Source organism: Leptonychotes weddellii, chromosome 6, assembly GCF_054177405.1.
Source record: "Leptonychotes weddellii isolate Sample4059 chromosome 6, ASM5417740v2, whole genome shotgun sequence".
NCBI lineage: Eukaryota > Metazoa > Chordata > Mammalia > Carnivora > Phocidae > Leptonychotes > Leptonychotes weddellii.
The window spans coordinates 18,911,286-18,918,588 of NC_138374.1; the positions used below are offsets into that span (position 1 = coordinate 18,911,286).

At 36.3% G+C, this 7,303-nt stretch overlaps 1 pseudogene; it reads right to left on the minus strand.

Moving 5' to 3' along the window:
- Positions 1 to 446: 446 nt before the first annotated feature.
- LOC102738351 (calmodulin-1 pseudogene) lies at positions 447 to 1,781 on the minus strand (annotated as a pseudogene).
- Between the last annotated feature and the right edge of the window lie 5,522 nt (positions 1,782 to 7,303).

The following is a 7,303-nucleotide window of genomic DNA, read 5'->3' on the forward strand; positions in this document are numbered from 1 at the left end:
AAATTTCTAAAAAATGAGGTGATATATTTTCATTTTTTGCAATTTCTGAGTTTAAGACATTGTGTTAAATGGAGTCAGTATCTGTTTCCCTCCAATTGTAATCAGTCTCAAGTTTGTCATGTGCATGAGCAGATCTGTTTGTCTGCGGCAGAATAGTTTATTTAATTGGTCTAATATTTCACGTTGACTCAGTGAAACTTCAGCTATTGATACTGCCATCTTATCTCTGCTAGATTTATTTTTTTTTTAAGTTAATGGTCTTTTTTTATTGGAGTAAAAAAAAAAAGACTAGCATTTACAACTTGGAATGGACGTAAATTGTAGTTTCTTGATCAGTAATGTTGATGCTTGTGCTGAAGTCCACAGCCACAACCTACTCTGCTGGCTCCAAGTCATGGTTCAGAAGGTTTTAAAAACAGAGTCCCAAGATGCTCCCTTGGTAAAGGTTTTTAAAAAAAAAAAAAAAATGTGTGTGAATGGTGACAGCCTGACACCCATTTCGCTCTAAAACAACATGGGACAACACTAAACCAACACACACAGCATGCCACCAGGATGAGTGTCATGGTCACCATGGGTGGGGGTGCCCGGAAGTACGAGAGGGCCATCCTGCTAAGTGGGGCTGCGTCTAGACAGTTTATCCTTCACCCATTTTTCTGCACAGCATCCTGAGGTAAACCAATTTTAAATGTTTTGTTTTCAGTAAACCAGCTATGACAATTTATACTAACAAATTGAACTAGAACCCATTGAAGAAGTTTTAAATTTGTTTTTTTTTTTCATTTTTTGTTTTTTATACAAATGCCTGACTGTGCTCAGTTGTCAAGCTGCATGCATGAAAAACTGGCCAGCCCAGTGTATTAATCATGAGCAAATGGAACTGCAAGGAGTCCATTAGGTGCTTCCTTATCATTAAGATAGTATAAGTATTTATATCGTAAAACTGATGTGTAGCTTGATCTTTAGGGGACAGGACCACCAACCAATACATGCAGATTTTGTGCGTGTGGACAGAAGGTACTTTTGACATTCAGTTTTGCTATATAGAAACAGAATGAGTAAATGAACTTTTTTTTTTTTTTTGCAAGAGCTAAGTAAAAGATTCAATTTGATTCTTCCAGAAGGGGGAAAGGAGTTGAAAATAGGCCTTCATTTTGCAGTCATCATCTGTACGAATTCTTCATAGTTGACTTGCCCATCTCCATCAATATCTGCTTCTCTGATCACTTCATCTACTTCTTCATCTGTTAGTTTTTCTCCTAAGTTGGTCATGACGTGACGTAGCTCCGCCGCGCTGACGTAACCGTTGCCATCCTTGTCGAAGACTCGGAATGCCTCGCGAATTTCTTCTTCACTGTCTGTACCTTTCATTTTTCTAGCCATCATAGTCAAAAATTCTGGGAAGTCGATGGTGCCATTTCCGTCAGCATCCACCTCGTTGATCATATCCTGCACCTCGGCTTCTGTTGGGTTCTGACCCAGTGACCTCATGACAGTTCCAAGTTCCTTTGTTGTGATGGTTCCATCGCCATCTTTGTCAAATGGGGAGAAAGCTTCCTTGAACTCAGCAATCTGCTGTTCGGTCAGCTGATCAGCCATGGTGCGAGCGAAGGGAAGAAGAGCAGAGGGAGCGAGGGCGGCTGCGGCAGCGCAGGGAATGTGACGGCGGGGGCGCCTCCGCTGCTGCTGCCGCTGCTACTGCGAAGACGCGATGTGCGCTCAGCGCTGTGCTGCTGCCGCCGCCCGACTGCGAGTAACAGCGCCGCGCCCGCGAGGCTCCCACCACCACTGCCCTCTGCTAGATTTATTTATTTATTTATTTATTTTTTTAAAGATTTTATTTATTTATTTGAGAGAGAGAATGAGCTAGAGAGAGAGAGCATGAGAGGGGGGAGGGTCAGAGGGCGAAGCAGGCTCCCCGCTGAGCAGGGAGCCTGATGCGGGACTCGATCCCGGGACTCCAGGATCATGACCTGAGCTGAAGGCAGTCGCTTAACCAACTGAGCCACCCAGGCGCCCTAGATTTATTTTTAACTAAAAAATTACATCGATCCTGTAATCCATTACCACATGAAAAGTGTCCAGATTTCTCATCAGGCTGGTCATTTTCAGTTTTCACTGAACTTAAAATTCTTCAAGACGCCTCAAACCATAACTATTATCAAATGTTCTAATAGCCAAGAAGTAGTTGTGGTATTTATGGTGGGGAGGGATAAAACTTATTTAGGGGAACCATTTGGGGGAATGATTGTTAAGGGATTCATATTTCAGCATGTTCTTAGTTCTGTTTGGTACAAGAGAAGGAAATGGTAAAATTGTGACAGAGATATACAATGAGTGTAGGGAGAGTGGAAACTGTTCTTTCTCAAATAAAATTATTAAATAGAAGATTTTAATCAGAAACGGCATTTATTGTACTGAGAAGGGACAAATTTCATGGTTAGTTAATAGCAATAAATTGAGATATTGTATTTAGGAAAAATTATATAGTTCATTAAACTTTTATGGGGAACCAGATGCAATAATACTGTAGGATAATTGCTTTCTTAGGGCCACAAGAGCTGAGCAGGAGTCCAACCACATATAACTGAGAAACAAGCTCACATTGAACTGTCTGTGCCCCCTTTTACCTCTCTAAGTGGCCTCCTGTCCCTGATGATGATATAAAGATTAAAACTGGGGCGCCTGGGTGGCTCAGTGGTTAAGCATCTGCCTTCAGCTCAGGTCATGGTCCCAGGGTCCTGGCATCGAGCCCCACATCGGGCTCCTTGCTCAGCGGGAGGCCTGCTTCTCCCTCTCCCACTCCCCCTGCTTGTGTTCCCTCTCTCGCTGTGTCTCTCTCCGTCAGATAAATAAAATCTTTAAAATAAAATAAAATAAATAAAATAAAATAAAATAAAATTATAAGAAATGTGACAAACCGTAATTACACAACCTGAAGACCAGCTAGCTTCACTTTGGTTAAAGTTCAGGGAGGAAAGTGGGTATGTTTAATCAGTATGTGAAGATGAAATCAGAAGGGGAAAATTTTGGATTATGAAGAAAAGAGCTGTACTGAGCACATGGGCTAGGGACCTTCTAGAGTGTTGAAGATCTGTTGAAACCTCTGCCGACTTTAGTGCATAAAACAGTATTTCAGCCTGATGCCATTGCTGCATGGAAGGAAATTCATGAGGGAGCAACTGTTTTAATGGGAGGATCTGTGGCTAGAAAAGGGACCAATACAGGTGACTGACTATTTTTAGGGCTACTTTGTGTTTAAAAAAAATCTTTGAATTTAGATACTGATATACAGCATCTAACTGTGCTGTAATTTAGTTCAAAAAATAGATTTAGGACACCAATGATTATCCCCACTCATGAAAGGAAGATTTGGAATATATTCTCAACAATTTTTCTGATTATAAGAAGGATAGAGGATATATTATGAAAATATGGAAAATACAGAAGAAAAATGTAGAAAATATGATATATATATATGTAACTGAACAAATCCCCAATAATGTTTCTTTTTTCTGAAGACGTTTCCATTGTTTTTTTCTATGTATATGTGTATGTTTTTTATTTAGAGCCATATTTTATAAAATTGGTGTTCCATACTGTCTACTCTTTCATAAACTGGTTTCTCACTTAACACTCCCACTTAACCCAATTTTTTGTGTTATTTAATATTACTCTAGATCTTGATTTTTAAGGGCTGTAGTCATCATTCCCATGTACTGTAATTTATTTTTCCAATAGCATCTTAGGGTTTTTTTTCCTCTGTTATAAGCATTTCATGTTCATAAATATTATATTTGTAATGTTTTTTCAGGATAAATTCCTATTTGTCAAAATATTAGGATAAATGGCATAAGTTTTTAGGCTTTTGATATATATTACCAAAGGCCTATTCTCATGCCTCATAGCCAAGACTAGATGCTAATATTAAAAAATAAACAGTTTGGAAATTTTATAAGATAAAATGATATTTGAGGCTATAATAATCTGTCCCTTTACTAGAGCAACTAAATATCACTGATATTAAAATTCCTCTGATGCGTGATACTGGCAGATAATGTCCTGGAGCAGGGACTGGAAAGTTGGTTTCAACTGAAGGCTTTGACATTCACTTGTTATACATCTTGGCCAAGTTTCCTTACACTTATCCCTTGGTTTTCTTTCTTTCTTTTTTTTTTTTTTTAACATGAAAACCTTATTCTTTTACTTTTTTTAAATTTAAATTCAGTTAATTAACATATAATGTATTATTTGTTTCCAGGGGTACAGGTCTGTGATTCATCAATCTTATATAACACCCAGTGCTTATTACAATACATATCCTCCCCAATGTTCCTTAGTTTTCTCATCTGGAAAACGGAGGAAAGAATAATCCCCACCAATTGTATTTCATCAGGATGCTATGAGAATAAATGAGGTCAACATCCAAATCCCTTTTCAGATTTTATCTACCTGTAAAAGGTCTATAGGAGGTTTAATGCCCTTATTGCATTATTTATGATAAAAATAGAAGGTTCATGTTTTTATTATTTAAAAAAAACTATCATGTTACTGAGAACCTGACAAATACCTACATTTAGAAGTAGTTTATGATTTAGAGGTATATGCTAAAATTTTTGCTTGTAATTAACTTACAAAATATAACTTATAAATTTCCCCATGATTTAAGTGACCATACTTAGGCTATGAGAGTTTAATTTATGCTAGGTCATACATTCAGTAGATAGTCATGTTTTGGCTCAGAGGTATAGATTTTTGACTTTAAAGGTATGTAATATTTGCTTTGAAAGTCTTGGAAGAAAGCCCTAATTTTTAATGCAATGTGCTATCACCTCTGAGATGCCCACATTCATTGTTAATTCCAGGTTAACCTCCAGCATTTGTCTGGATCCTCCTATTAATTTTATATGTATCTAATAATGCAAGCAGAATTGATAGTAGCCTAAACAAAATATAAATTGTTGAGTAAAGCAATGGATAAAAAACAAAATTAAAATTACCTTCAAAATACATAATGAAACCAAATATGACTGTTTTTTAATTTATCACTGCATTAGAATGCTTTCATTTGTTTAGTTGAACTTTAAAGCGTTGAAGGGTCCAGGGACATCTCTCTCATTCTTTTATTTTCTAACATGCATAGTGAGACAAAAAAGGCAGTGAAGGAAACCAAAGCTAGCTCTAGTCTTTAAGTTACTGATACATAGTCCAGTGAATTTCAAGCACAAGATTTTGCTCCTTGACAAAAGCTGATTAATTTTTTTTAAAGATTTTATTTATTTATTTGAGAGAGAGAGGGAGAGCGCACATGAGAGGGGGGAGGGTCAGAGGGAGAAGCAGACTCCCTGCTGAGCAGGGAGCCCAGTGCGGGACTCGATCCTGCGACTCCAGGATCATGACCTGAGCTGAAGGCAGTCGCTTAACCAACTGAGCCACCCAGGCGCCCAAAAGCTGATTAATTTTTATTCCAAGGAAATGCAGATGAATATTTCACTCATTTGTAGTTCACACTACCAGAAAATAACAAAAATAACGTAATTTGTCCTAAGTAGGAGATTTGTTAAAGAAAGTAGACTTCTGAAGAAATAATTTTAAGGATGTCACCAAGTTGGCAACATAGTAGGATACTGAGTTTCCATACACTAACAATGAACTATCTAAAAAAAATTAAGAAAATAATCCCTCTTATAATACCTTATGAAATACTTAGGGACATATTTAATCTAAGAAGTGAAAGATATATATGCTGAAAACTAGAAAATTGATGAAAGAATTACCTAGAAAAATGTTGCTATCTCCAATGTCAAAGAAATTACTACCCATGTTCTTTTCTCAGAGTTTTATGGTTTTGGGTCTCACATTTAGGTCTTTAATCAATTTTGAGTTTATTTTGTGTGTAAGAAAAGTGGTCTAGTTTTGTTCTTTTGCATGTAGCTGTCTAGTTTTCCCAGAACCATTTATTTAAGAAACTGTCTTGTCTCCTTTGTCATAGATTAATTGACCATGTAAGTGTGGGTTCATTTCTGGGCTCTCCTATCTTTCTATTGATCTGTCTATTTTTGTGACAGTTCCATACTGTTTAGGTTACTAGAGCTTTGTAGTATATCTTGAAATCTGAGATTGTGATACCTCTAGTTTTGTTCTTCTTCAGATTGCTTTGGCTATTCAGGGTCTTTTGTGATTCCACACAAATTTTAGTTTTGTGAAAAATGTTGGTATTTGAATAGGGATTACATTGAATCTATAGATTGCTTTGGGTAGTATGGACATTTTAACAATGTTAATTATTCTAATCCATGAGCATGGTATATCTTTCCAATTGTGTCATCTTTGATTTCTTTCATCAATGTCTTATAGTTTTTAGAGTACACATTTTTTTATCTCCTTGGTTAAATTTATTTCTAGACATTTTATTCTTTTTAGCGCAATTGTAAATGGAATTGTTTTCCTAATTTCTCTTTCTGCTATTTTGTTATTAGTATATGGAAACACAACCAATATATGGGTATTAATTTTATACCCTGCAACTTTACTGAATTCATTATTCTAATAGATTTTTGGTGGGGTCTTTAGGGTTTCCTTTTTTTAAATTTCAAATCAATTAACATATAGTGTATTATTATATGTATGTATTATTCAGAGGTAGAGTTTAGTGATTCATCAGTTGCATATAACACCCAGGGCTTATTACATCAAGTACCCTCCTTAATGCTCATCACCCAGTTACCCCATCCCCCCACCCACCTATAGTATTGTGTCATCGGCAAATATTGACAGCTTAATTTCTTCCTTACTAACACGGACTATTTTGTTTCTTTTTCTTGTCTGATTGCTGTGGCTAGAACTTCCAGTACTGGGTTGAATAAAAGTGGCTGTACTAGATAGACATACTTATCTAGTTCCTGATATTAAAAGAAAAGCTCTGTTGTTCACCACTGAATATGTGAGCTGTGGGTTTTTCATACATGGACTTTATAATGTTGAAGTTGTTTCCTCTAAACCCACTTTGTTGAGAGTTTTTATCATGAATGAATATGGAATTTTATCAAATGGTTTTTCTCCACCTATTGAGATGATTATATGATTTTTATCTTTTGTTGATGTGGTGTATCACATTGATTGATTTATAAATGTCAAACCATCCTTGCAACCCTGGCATAAATCCCATTTGATCATGATTAATTATCCTTTTCATGTATTGTTGACTGTGATTTGTAATATTTTATAAAGAATTTAGCATCTACCTTCATCAGGGATATTGGGCTATAGTTTTGTGTATGTGTGTGTGTGTTTGTGTGTGTGT